The following is a 14,553-nucleotide window of genomic DNA, read 5'->3' as shown; positions in this document are numbered from 1 at the left end:
ATAAAATTTGCTCTCGCCCAGCAGTTTAGAAACTTTCATAAGACTGATATCACACAGCGATGGGGCTTTCTCTGAAGGTATGTTTCCCTCCCATCAGTCATTTTTAAGTAGAGCTTAATTTAAAATTCTATGACTTTGATCAAACCTAAGGGAATTCCTCGACCAGAAAAGATTGAGGGAGTGCCCATGAGGCACGGTTTTTATGGGTTTAGTTGGCCTATTCCTGTACTTACTCCCACCAAAGTAGAAGACTTTAAAATATAGGTTTTATATTTAGTCCAATCATATGATCTCAGGCATTTTGCTTACCAAGTTTATCTGAGCATCTGCCTGAACTTTTCTAATCATTTCTTTCAGCTAATATTTTAGACATTAGGAGGTTTGAAAAACCATAAAACAATGCCACTCTTTTCACAAATATCTTTTGCTTTGGTAAATACAGTTATCTTTCAGAAATATGCATTATTTATGTTAATACGTGATAGGTTTATTGTCATTTTTAAGTTAATAAATAAATTTGAAACTTATTCTTAAAAATTTTAAAGTTTACTTATTTTGAGAGAGACAGAGAGAGAGCATGCACACAGCAGGGGAGGAGCAGAGAGAGAGGGGAGAGAGAGTCACAAGCAGGCCCTGCACTGTCAGCACAGAGTCTGACATGGGGCTCAATCCCATGAACAGTTAGATCATGACCTGAAAGAAATCAAGAGTCAGATGCTTAACTGAACGAGCCACCCATGTGCCCCTAACACTTTTTTTTTGCTTTGATATCTAATATCACATTGATAGATATAATCCACATTAACCAAAGCTCTTTGAGGTCCTCACCACTTTTTTCATGAGTGTAGAGTGGTCCTGAGAACAGAGTCTAAAGACTTGTGCTTCACACACCTGGCCTCAGCAGCCCCAACCTCCACGCCATCAGAGGACCTGCCATGCTCCAGTGCCAAGACCACAATGGTAGAGTCTATAGCCCTGAGTCTGGTCATGACTGCCCATTTACTAAGAGGTGAGTCCTCCATGCCTTCATCCGTAAGGTGGAGACAATAATAACTAGTTCTAGGGATGTTAGAAAGCTTGCATAAGTTGCCAGAGGTTAATGTGCATAGCCCAGGGTCCAGAATAAAGTAGACAAGAAATACATAGTAGCTCCCTTCTAGTTTCCCGGGTGCCTCGTATGCACCGTACCATTACATCATATTGTCTTTAAATCCTTAATTTTTAGCCCAATAGATCACCGAGAACACCTGCTTATCTCTTTCCTAAATAATGTTCCTTCTAAATCTCTCCTCATGACAAAATCTTGTAACCAGAACCACAGCTTACATTTATATAGTGCTTGCTGTGTGCTAGGCACGGGTCTACATATTTCATCTGTATTAATTCATTCAATCTTAACGACAAACTCAAGAGTTAGGAGCTATTACATATAGTTTGGTTTTACACAATAAAAAACTGAAGGACAGATAGCAAGCAACTAATATCATATAACCAGCAAGTGTTGGAGTCAGCACTAGAACTCAGGCTGTTTTCAGATTCTATGGGCTTCACTTCAGCTGATGGTGCTAAACATTTTATAAATGGCTCCTAAGGAACTCTGCACCGGACCCCACGGGTTCTGTGTGCAGCCAGTTAAAATATGACTAATGGCAAATTGACTTCATCACATCGATATCTGCTTGGTTGAGAAATTGCAACAGCGTCTTCTCTCTCCTTGCTTTGGTATCTCCGTTGCAAAACAGGCCGACTTGTCAGCACTTAAGTAGGGTGGACCAACAAACCCAAGCTTGTTCTTCTGTGCAGTGGCTCTTTGGGACTGTTGCTGCTTAAACGCAATCAGATAATTGCCTCTGGAAGATAAACAAAAACAATTTAATATTTTCCTTCCAAATAATTGCACTGTAATCCATCGATTGGACTAAGGCCTCAGCATCAATGGCCACTTGACAGCCCATGTTAAACATCTTTAAGTTGCCAGGGTTGGACAGAATGGGACATTGATACTTTTGTTGATGTGGGCACATTTGCATCCACAGATACTGGAGACTTTTTAAAAATTTTAATAACATAATTACATAAATACATGACATACATTGTGTATGCACTCAAGCAGTAATTTCAAAACACGTTGTAATTTTTAGAACAGACGCTACATTGCTGCCAGAAGGATCTGAACAAGCCATTGTTTGGTGCCATGAGAATACTTCTCTTAATTTGTTTTTTTCCCCCTCACCTAGGTGTTAAACGACTGTCATTATTTTGTCATCTCCAGTGCCTAATCAAGTTAATTCGGAGCACCAAACATTTTTCTACAATAGGACATAACTTCTATTAGTTTTCCCAAGCTCAGTGGAAGGTTGAGATTCACAGAATATTAAAGCTGGAGGGGCCCTGAGGGACCACCTAGTTTCTCCCTCTGATTTTACAGGTGGGGAAATAACTCGGTATATGGTTCATGTGGGGTACATTGTTCAGACAGGGACGTAGAATGGGGGAAGGATGGTATTTCTATTTCTATTTCTTTTTCTAAATTTCCTTGCTAACTCTGGTGACCTAGTTTCTTCGGAGTTCTTTTTTCTCTTTGATCTCTGTGCCTTTCTCTCCGTCTTGGTCACATGATGGGTCACATCTGTCTCCTTCACACGCCAAAAGTTCCACTCAGCTGATGAAGTCACAGAGAGGAAACTTTCACTGGACGTAGGTAGGAGTAACAGCGTGGGGGCACTGCATCTCCTGACCACCTGGTAGATGAATTTAAATGGAACATTAGATCCTTCTTTTTGTAAAAGTCTCTGCTTCGTCTGGTGACCTATGTTTTCTGCCACATTCTCTGGATCTCTTCTGCCCATCCCCCCATCTCTCCCCCTTCTCTTCTCTCCCAGCTCCATACTGCTTTTTGTGGGTCTCAGGTTTTTAATCTGTCTCTGTGTTGTTCCTGCTTTCTCTCAAGGCCTTATTTTCTGTTAGCTGTAGCTTTTCAGTGTGTTTTCCTAAACAAAAATGGTTCCTTCCCTAACCGGAACTCTGGTGCCAACAGCGAAACAATACTCTACTTTTTACCCAGTTATATCATAGCTGAGATATATGCCAGAGCATTTTGGACAACTGGGCAAAAATGCTTCATCCTATTATAGGAAAGGTCATGCACGGCACCATTTGCTGTGGGAAATGAAGGAGGCAAGTTGGGGGAGGAAGTCAGGTCAGGCCAGAAGAGTCACGTGGAGGTGAACGTAGAACAAGCAGCAGTCTGCAGGGCACGGAGGGGCCTGAAGTTCACAGTTCCTCTGGGGGTGGGAGGCGGTGATAGGCAGATGGATGTAGGGGCAGATAGCAAAGGGTCTTTCTTGTCATGGTGGGGTATTTAGATGGGGAACACCAGGCACCAGGATCTGCTCCCCTGGATCTTTAACTTCTCTACTAACATACTCTCCATCTGCCCTGCTGTGACCGTGGTCCAGCCTGCCGTATCTTTTGCTTGGACCACTACCGTGCTTCGAGGTACAGAGACAAATAAAGACATGATACATGAGGCACACAGACTGTTAACTCAGGAGAGTTAGAGGAACAACGTGGAGAAGTAGATAGGAGATGAGGGGAAGACAAGCAGGGGCCTCGTCTCTTTCCAAAGCCGACTCTCCATCCACTCAACTCTCGAAGATCCCGGCAATCTATCTACCCAAATCTGCTTATTCAACCTCCAGGAGGAAGTGTTCTCACCATCCAAACCTTTCTACCCACTGTCCTCTGGAAAAAACAAAACAAAAACAAAAACAAAAATATGAACAATTTATGATTCTAGCGGATTTCTAGTGTCGCATAAAAGTTTCTTATAAAAATGAATATCAGGGGCGCCTGGGTGGCGCAGTCGGTTAAGCGTCCGACTTCAGCCAGGTCACGATCTCGCGGTCCGTGAGTTCGAGCCCTGCGTCAGGCTCTGGGCTGACGGCTCAGAGCCTGGAGCCTGTTTCCGGTTCTGTGTCTCCCTCTCTCTCTCTGCCCCTCCCCCGTTCATGCTCTGTCTCTCTCTGTCCCCCAAAAAATAAATAAACGTTGAAAAAAAAATTAAAAAAAAATAAAAATGAATATCAAAGTAACAATATTTTATTGATAAAGATCAATGAAATTAGTAGAGACGCTCCACATTTACAAGAACTGGTTGTAATAATGTTTAGTTATTCTAGGCCATCTGTGCACACACAGAGATAGCCTCATTATATGTAAACACATAATAATACTAGTTATTAAAATTTGATTCTCTTAGTAGTGTATTCAAACAAAATGAGAAGCAGAGAGGCTAAGGTACATATTCTTTTCTTTTTTTTTAATTTTTAAATGTTTATTTATTTTTGAGAGAGAGACAGAGACAGAGCTTGAGCGGGGGGAGGGGCAGACAGAGAGGGAGACACAGAATCGGAAGCAGGCTCCAGGCTCTCAGTAGTCAGCACAGAGCCCGACGTAGGGCTCGAACCCACAAACCATGAGATCGTGACCCAAGCTGAAGTGGGACACTTAACCGACTGAGCCTCCCAGGTGTCCCACTAAGGTACATTTTCTATGAATGTGGAATCAGGAAAATAATTAGATGTGAAAAGAACTGTAGAGTTAAAACATTTTTTTTCCCCTGGGATATTTATAGTTTTCATGAGAAAATCCAAGATGCCCTATAGGTTATCCTAGCTACTGACTAACCTTAATCACCCAGAGCTGGCAATGTTCGTATATGGAAGTTCAGAGTCATCGAAAGCAGCAGGCTGCCTTGGGGAGTGTTCTCTGTCACACCATGTCATGCTGTCGTGCTGACCACGATCTCTGTCAAAGTCCCTGACGTTGACGAAGCCCATAATAAATGGTAGCTTCCTGGGGCGCCTGGGTGGCTCAGTCGGTTGAGCGGCCAACTTCGGCTCAGGTCATGATCTCGCGGTCCGTGAGTTCGAGCCCCGTGTCGGGCTCTGTGCTGACAGCTCAGAGCCTGGAGCCTGTTTCAGATACTGTGTCTCCCTCTCTCTGACCCTCCTCCGTTCATGCTCTGTCTCTCTCTGTCTCAAATAAATAAATAAATAAACGTTAAAAAAAGTAAATGGTAGCTTCCTTCCTTATTGGGTGAGGAAGGGGCTCCACCATCCCCACTGGAGTTTTACTTTCATAATTTATGTTTTGATTCTTTTTGAAGAAAAGAGAAAACAAGGCAACAGTTTATGGGTTTCTAGTATCTGCTAAATACTATGCACAATAGTTCTTCGTATGTGTATACACACATACGTATTTTTTTTATATGCAGAACTGTCTTGTAACGTTGGTTTTACCATCTTCGTTTTACCGATGAGGTAAAAGTCTCAGCTATCGAATGGACACTGCAGACTGTAGACTAGATGAGCCAAAGAGCCAATATTTAGTTCAAGTTCTTGGTTCTCCAAAGCTCATCCTCTTCTTGAGCTTTCTTATTCTCCTGCCATCAGCTTTTTCCCCATGGGACTTGGGAGCCGATTAAAGAAACTTAAAGCCTTTTCTCCGACATATATTGAAAAAAGATGTCCAACATTCTGCATCAGCTAAGTTTGGGTTTTACGGTTGAAGCACACTTACTATTCACCCACTAGCTTTTGAAATTCCTTTGAATACAGGTAGCCCTCACTGCAGATGCAAACTGGAACCACGCAAAGTGGTTTGAATAATCAATAGGAAAAATCACGCGTGTTCCTTGGCCTTTAAAATTTTATACTGAGACATTAAAAACTCCCTTATGTCTGTTGTAAGACATTAGAAGCACTGAGAATGAAAGTGTTTTTTTTGTAAAAAAAAAAAAAAACGTATCAAGAGTAGTTTGAAGCGTGCTCACTTTCTTCTCATTGTAGAACTTAGGACACAGAGCAAGCATCTTTTCTATGCCTTGTTGAATTGTTGTACTCCTTTCTAAACTTGGATCAGCTCTCGACGTTGTGTTCTCTGTGCCTTCAATGTCATGAAACACCTCTGAGAATTCCTTTCATGTGAAGGTTTTCTTTGCCAGCTTTGCTTCCTCTGGAACATCTTTATTTATTTATTTCTTTTATTGCAACCACTTTCTTCATTTATGTTGATGAGTTCACTTCCAATAAGTTCCTTCTGCTGCACATCCAGACTCTCTCAAAAGGAGGCAGACTCAACATTCCTGACACCTGCTATTGCTTCTATAGTTCTTTTATGTTTGATTTGCATTTTACTTACATGGTTATCAGTTTTCACTTTTCTTTTTCTTTTCTTTCTTTTTTTTGGCCCTCTTTGTTTCAATTTCCTCTTTATTTCCTAAAAAATGTTTATTTATTTATTTTGAGAGAGAGAGAGAGAGAGAATGAGAGCAGGGGAGGGGCAGAAAGAAAGAGAATCCCAAGCAGGCTCCATGCTGCCAGCACAGAGCCCAGTGCGGGGCATAATCCTGAAAACCATGATACCATGACCTGAGCTGAAATCGAGAGTCGGACACTTAACTGACCGAGCCACTCAGTTTCCTCTTTAGATCACCCTCACCGGTAAAGGCAAACATAACGATCCATACAAAACTGTAATGGGGACATTTAAACCACTTTTAACCCTAATACACAAGTTAAAAGCATATGACTACATTAAAAAAAAAAAACCAAATCACAAAGGAAGATGTCAGGAAAGGAAAAGAGGGAAGGATGAAAGAACCACACATCAGACAAAAAAATAACAGAAGGGTAATAGTGACTTTTTACCTAACAATAATTTCTTTGAACGTAAATGGATACAGCTCTCCAATTCAAAGATATAAAATAAAATCAGGAAGTGTGATGACTACAGCTTTGCTTTTCTTGTCCAAAATTGCTTTCTCTATCCAGGGTATTTTGTGATTCCACATGAATTTTAGGATTGTTTTTTCTCTTTCTTTGAAAAATGTTATAGGAATTTTCATAGGGATTGCATTCATTCTGTAGATTGGGGGAGGGGGGGTGGCACGGACATTTCAACATTATTCATTTTCCCAACCCATTAGTATGAGATATCTTTCCATTCATTTGTGTCTTCAATTTCTTTAATCAATGTTTTATGGTGCTCACTGTATCGATCTTCTACCTCCCTGGTTAAATTTATTCCTAAGCATTTTAGTCTTGTTGATGCTACTGAAAATTATTTCAAATAATATTACAAAGCTACAGAAATAGAAAAGGTATGGTGCTGGCCTAAAAATAGACACAAGAGTAATGGAACATAACAGAAAACCCAGAAATAAATCCAACTGATCTTCGACAAAGGTGCTAAGAATACACAACGGAGCAGGATAGTGTCTTTAAGAAATGGTGTTGGAAAAGCTGCAAATCTAAATGCAAAAGAATGAAATTGGGTCTTTATTCTACACCATGCACAAAACTCAACTCAAAACGGATTGAAGACTTAAACCTAATATCCAAAAATGTGAAAATTTTAGGAGAAAATATAGGGGAAAAGCTCTTTAAATATTGGTTATGGCAATGATTTCTTATATATGGTGACAAAAAACACAAGCAACAAACACAAAAATGACAAAAAAAAATCCAGCGGAAAAGCTTTGTATAGCAATGGAAACAATCAACATAATGAAACACCAACTTTTGGAATGAGAGAAAATACCCACAAACCATATAGGTCATGATGGGTTATTATCCAAAACATAAGGAACTCATACAAGTCAATAGCAAAAAAAAAAAAAAAAAAAAAGTAACCCAGTTTAAAAATGGGTAAAGGATTGAACAGACATTTTTCCAAAGAAAACAAATGATGGCCAGTGAAAAGATGCTCATTATCTAGGAAATGCAAATCAAAACTGCAATGAGATATCACCCCACACCAGTTAGGATGGTTATTATTAAAAAAAAAAATACAAGTTTTGATAAGGATGTGGAGAAAAGGAAACCCTTATACACTCTTTTTGGGAACGTAAAATGGTTAAGCCACTATGGAAAACAACAAAATTAAAAACAATAAATTAAAAATGGAACTACCATATGATCTGACAGTCCCGCTCCTGAGTATACACCCCAAAGAATGTAAATCAGGGCCTCTAAGTGATATCTGAATAATATCTTCACTCCCATGCCATGACAGTACTATCCACAATAGCCAAGTTATGGAAACAGCCCAAGCGATCATTGACAAACTAATAGATAAGGAAAATGTGGAATATTAGTCAGCCTTAAAAATAAAGGAAATATGGGGTATCTGGGTGGCTCAGTTGGTTAAGCATGTGACTTCGGTTCAGGTCATGATCTTGCAGTTTGTGAGTTCAAGCCCCGCGTCGGGCTCTGTGCTGACAGCTTGGAGCCTGGGGCCTGCTTTGGATTCTGTGTCTCCCTCTCTCTCTGCCCCTCCCCTGTTCACACTCTGTCTCTCAATAATAAATAAACGTTAAAAATTTTTTTTTTAAATAAATAAAGGAAATACAGCCATTTGTGACAACATGAATGAACTTGGAGGACATTTTGCTAAATGAAATAATCCAATCACAGAAGGACACATACTGTATGATTCCACTTACATAAACTACCTAAACTAACCAAACTTGAAGCACAGACTGGAATGGTGGTTATCAGGTGCCAGGAACAAGGGGCACCTTGCCAGGGGAGAGAGGCAAACGAGGAGTTGTTCAACTGTTCTAAAGTTTCAGTTATGCAAGATGGATAGTTCTAATGATCTGATGTCCAGCATAGCACCTAAGTCATCAATATGTATTATGCACTTAAAAATTTTAAAGTGTGGCTCTCGTGTTAGGTATTCTTATGAAAAAAATCCACAAAGAGATAGAAGGAAACTTCAGAGGTGTTAGATACATCTATTACCTTGGTTGTGGTGATGGTTTCATGGGTATATACATATGTTGAAACTCGTCAAATTATATACATTAAATATGTGCAATTTATTGTATGTTGACTATACTTTAATAAAGCCATTTTTTTGATTTGTTTTTAACAACAAGCTAAGTGCATAAAAGGAAGAGTGAATTTCCTGGACAACTTCAGAGGCTTGTTCCTGCTTTAGGCACCACGTGAAAGAGTTGTCCTCAGTCTTTGTAACACCAATTTTTAACTCTGCTCTTTGGAGAATTATTTCCATGACCATGTATTTACCCAGCTCTTGGAGTCAATGAAGAAACTGCTTTCACTAATATTTACTTACTGCTGTTAACATATCTAAATGTTGAACGGCAGCTGGCCACCCCAGTTTCCATTGGGAGCTTTTATCTTCTTTTAGAGACGATTTTGTTTGACTATGTATCCCAGACTTTCTTCATGGTAAGTCAAGATATTTGCTCATATAAATATTTCAGGAAGGAATACAAAGAGCCTCGGAAAGAATCCTTGAAGAGGATACAGATTTAAGTCCAGATTCTCTTCCTGTGACACTTAAATTCTTTCTTCTTGTTTTCTAAACGTAGTTCCAGAAATACTTCACCAGTGCAATCTCTCCAGATTTGAAGCGTCTCCCAGAGAGGGTCTAAAACAGGTCCAACCAGGGGCTGGCAGAGAGCTGCTCTTAGTCTGTGGTGTGTGTCAGGCACCATGCTCTCATTACCGTGCAGGGCTCTGTTGTGATGGAAGGAAGGACAAAGCATTCAAAATAAATATCTTGGTATTTTAAAGAGCCTTAATTATGAAAAAAGTGGCATTTTCACAATTCTTTCAACACTGTGGAAGGAAAAGCCTTTGTGCTCAAATGGCTTATTTCCTTGATTATTTAAAGGTTCTCTGCCTGTGGAGAAGGTCTTCTCCCAGAGGGAGGCAGAACCCTTGGGTCTCAGGGGGAAGGAGGTGAATCTGAATTCCACACAGTGGATTAGTCTCAAGGATGAGCTTTGATGAAAGGAACAATGAGGATCGAATTGCACAGTAGTGATCGTAAACTTCATGCTTCCAAATCTCTCTAAGCTTTGGAGTAGATGAAGTTCAGGGTCTGCTGTCCACAGAACAGACAGTCATGATTCCAGCTGTGTCCACTCCTATACTATCCACTTACTCCTTCAACGAACTGATGTTAGAGTCAAATTTCAAATAAAGGACACATGCCCTCTTTCGGTAGGCCAGAGAAGACATCTTGGTGAGAAGGAGTGCGTTGTGTGCCTTCCCAAATGAAGTTATATTGCAAGCCTGAGTTTGTTGTTTGGAAATATGGTAGTTCAATCATCTTCAGAGAAATTAATTATTCAAGGATGTTCTAAGACAGTAAAGAGAAGGTTTTTAAAGAAAAAGGGGATTAGCAATAAAGCTATTGATGAGCAAACATTGAAACTAGAGATAATTAAAATTAATTCACCAGATATTTATTGAGCAAATACGTTATGCCAGGCAGGTCTGCCATGTGCGATTGTGTAGTATGTAGACTGTGCAAAAGCATCTGGCTACTCACAAAGAAACCGTGTGAATTAGTGGAGACCCTAAAGTGAAAAAGATATTTCAGCTCTGGGGATAGAATGGTGAACCCAACAGACAAAATGCCTCTCCTAATAGAGCTTATATTTCAGCGGAAGATGCAGACACATTGGCAAGCACTTCTATAACAGAGTGTGGGATGTTGCATATGTGGAATGCCATGGGCACAGTCAAGAGGACTCTGATCCAGGTAGAGGCTGGAGAGGGCAGAAAAAATAAACTAACACCAGAGGGTGAGTAGGATCTAGACAGACTCACACACAGAATGTGGGCAAAGGGAGTGTTTCAGACTGAGAGAAGGAAACCGGTAAAAACTCAAAAGTGTTCCTGAGCTTGGGATTTCCAAGACTCTGAGTGAATTCCATTTTAGCTGGAGCATCAGAAGGAAGGCTGGAGAATGAGGCTGGGGGTGGGGGTGGGGTGTAGGCCAGGCAGGGCTCCCTACTGCAGAGCTCAGCTGACCATAGCAAAGTGGTTGGAGCAGTGAGTAAATGTTTTTGAGCAGGAAGGGAGGGAAGCAGGGGTGACAGGATCTTTTTTTTTTTAATGTTTATTTTTGAGAGAGAGACAGAGCACGAGTGGGAAAGGGGCAGAGAGAGAGAGGGAGATACAGAATCCGAAGCAGGCCCCAGGCTCTGAGCTGTCAGCACACAGCCCAACACAGGCCTCCAACCCACAAACTGCGAGATCGTGACCTGAGCTGAAGTCGGACACTTACCCGACTGAGCCACCAGGCGCCCCAGGATCTGCTTTTTGAAAAGACCATAATGAATGCAAGGTCCAGACTGGTTTAAGGGGAGCAAGAGACGAGTCTGCTTTGAACACACCCAGTATTGATTTTACTTTGGAACCATATACATTACTTCAACCACATTTAAATAAATTAAAAAGTAATTACTTAAAATTGAAAGTAAAATTAAATGGATGACCTTAACTACATATCTATTTGGAGACAAAACCATACAGAGAAGAGTTATTCCCAGTGACTTTAAAAAAACAATCACTTGATTGACCCTAGTGGGATAGACCTTGAGGAAAAAAGCACTGTAAAAAAAATCCCTTAAGATTTTAGAAAAATCCCTTAAGATTTAGCAATTATTTTGTTGGAAGAAATGTTAATATAACTTTTCTGATATTTTTCTGTGTCATGAACAATATCAAACAAGTAATTGAGTGAGCTTTTCAGCAGTCTTGAAAGAAGATACAAGTATCAGAACAAGGAGGTTAAAGGAAAACTCTATAGGCCTGAATTTGAATGGCAAGTATTACTATAAATTTATGCTCTATTTTTTATTTAAGAAAAATTATATTATTATTAGACACAACGAGCAACCCATCTGCCGTGACACCATTAGTGCCCAGAGTGTCATCCATAAAGAGTGAAAGGAATCAGGGATCTTGTGAGAAGTATATTATCCTAGGTCTTGGCCCAGAATATGCACAAAATGAGTCTGGAATATCTCTTTGCCCCAGAAGACACGATCTGAATTAGTTCCTGCTGGCCAAACATGAGCAAACGCGACCGTTAATAAGTACGATGGATTAAAAGACAATGTCTTCGTATGTTTGGGCTACCATAACAGAAGTACCATAGAGAAGGGGGCTTATAAACAATAGAAATTTCTCACAGCTCTGGAGGCTCAAAGTCAATGTGCCTGCATGGGTCTGCTGAGAACCCTCTTCCTTCCGGGTTGCACATCACTGACCCCTCACTGTGCCTCACACGGAGGAGAACAGAGGAAGCAAGCTCTGTCTCCTGAGTCTTAAAAGGACACTAATGTTCATTCATGAGGGCCCCACCCTCATGACCTTATCTAATGCCAATCACCTCCCAAAGGCCCCACCTCCTAATACCAATGTGTGAGCAGGTAGAATTTCATGTGAATTTGAGGGGAGGACACGTTTATTCTAGAACACACGGCAAATGATATTTAAATGCCTGACCTCATAGATACCACAACAAACCAATAAATAAACAAAACCAAACCCTTACTGGTCAGTATGGGAGGATGAAAATGACTGACCTCGTGACCAAAGGTCCTTGAAGTCTTTAGACATATCTGAACCCTTGGGGCAAGACAGCCAGTACTGGGATCAGGGTTAGACCTAAGATTTAAGCAGAGTCACCCATGTTTGTGGGGTTTCTGTTTCACAGTGTTTAAAAATCCCATTTATGCTCTGGGTCCGAGAGAAAGCCCATTATTAGAGCGACAGGTCTCACTCACCGAGACAATACTACCTTCCCCATTGTAAATGAAAGTACAGCTCTTTTTGGGCTGAAACCAAAATTTTTCTAAGTGATCTATGTGATCATCCATCACATAAATGAGATTTCCTAATCGTATAAGCACAAGAATTTTCCAGCATTCTAAAGAAATTGATTCCTCTCAGTTTAAATTAAAAAAAAAAAATGTGTCTCTCTTTTAAGATATAAATGGTGGAAGCTACAGAAGAACTATATCCAACACAAAAAAGAATTTCTTCCATTAACTAATTTCCAGAGACTGTCATTTTCTTAAAGACAAAAAAACAAAACAACAACAACAAAAAAAATGCTAATACAAATTTAGCTGGTTGGGAAAATCTTGAACTTTGCTAAATATGTCACTGTTATTTCTTTGTTTTCCCTGTAACAACGGCAGCAAAAAATAACTATTATTGGAAAGCTTTGCAAGTTAAAAGGAAGCTACCCTGGGGAACCAAATAGAGTTGCTAATCCTGTATACTTAGCTGGTTAGTTGATATTTTAGACTATATTTTTCAATGTACAATGAAGGGCACCTGGGTGGCTCAGCTGGTTAAGCGTCCAACTCCTGATTTTGGTTCAGGTCATGATCTCATGGTTCATGGTATGGAGCCCCCGTAGGGCCCTTCGCTGATAGCACGGAGCCTGTTTGGGATTCTCTCTCTCTTCTTGTCTCTGCTCCTCCCCTGCTTGCATGCTTTCTCTCTCTTTCTTTCTCTCAAAATAAATTAATAAACTTAATAGATAGATAGTTGCACGTCAAGAGACGTCCACTTAGGGAAAGTAAGAAACTGAGGGCTAAGCTAAGAAGGGACCCAGTTGGTATCGAGCACCCCACCACACATCTCCCAGGCCTGGGCCCTCTCCAGTTTGAGAGAGTTACTTGCAATCTAAACAGAAAAAGGACATTAACTTGCATTCCTAGTGCTCTTAATCAGTCTCCCTACAAATCGATAAGAAAAAACAAATAGGAAAGTGTGTGAAGGATGCAAAGTTGCTTCTCACAGGACAGGAAGGCCGCTGGTCAATAAGCACATCCCACTCATAAAGGGAGAAAAGCAGACGGAGCAGCAGTCCATTGCCATTTCCCACCTGCCTGACACGTTGGCCAAAAATTAGAAGTCTGACCAGCCGTGCCCGGGTGAGATGAGGGGCAATGGGAGCCCCACTCACTGCTTGTGGGATTAGACATCAGTCCACACATTGTGAAGGAGAATTTTGTATCATCTGGAAGTCCTGGATATTTGTTTCTTCTTTATGATGAAATATTTTGAGTATTAAAAAAAAAAGCGGGGGAAAATATGCAAACATCCATGTATCCGCCACCCAGAAGGAAGCATGCACGTGAAAGAAGCTCTAAATGTTTCTCCTTCTCATCCCTTTCTCCTCTTTTCAGATGAAGCCACCGTCTTGAAGGTGGTGTTTGCCGTTCTGATGCTTACTTACCCGTGTGTGCGTCCACACGCCAAGTCCTCGAACTCCACGCAAATGATCTTATATTGTATATTTCTTCCCGGGACTTGGTTATTTTTATTTTTGTTCTTGGTTGCACGCACCATTATCTTTTCAGGAGTGACCCATATATTCACTTATCTATACATCCATGATAGATGTAGCTGGAGTTTTTTCCTTTTAACTTCTTGCGGTGTTCCTTTGATAAATACACTGCAACTTATTTTTCAATCCACTACAGATGATCAATTATTTTTTTCCAGGTTTTTTGTGCTTTCTGTTTGGTTGGGGGTTTGCTATTATAAGCAATATTTCAATAGGCTTTCCTGTGTAGATAGCTCCTGTGAAAATGTGCGCGAGTTATCCTGGGTGTGATTTGTACTCTCCTGTGGAGTAGTCTAGTTGAAAACCTCCCCAACTTGTAATGTGCATTGGAATCTTTTTCAAATGCAGATTCTG

The sequence above is a fragment of the Lynx canadensis genome, chromosome A1 (genome assembly GCF_007474595.2).
Source record: "Lynx canadensis isolate LIC74 chromosome A1, mLynCan4.pri.v2, whole genome shotgun sequence".
NCBI lineage: Eukaryota > Metazoa > Chordata > Mammalia > Carnivora > Felidae > Lynx > Lynx canadensis.
This window is presented reverse-complemented; position numbering follows the sequence as displayed.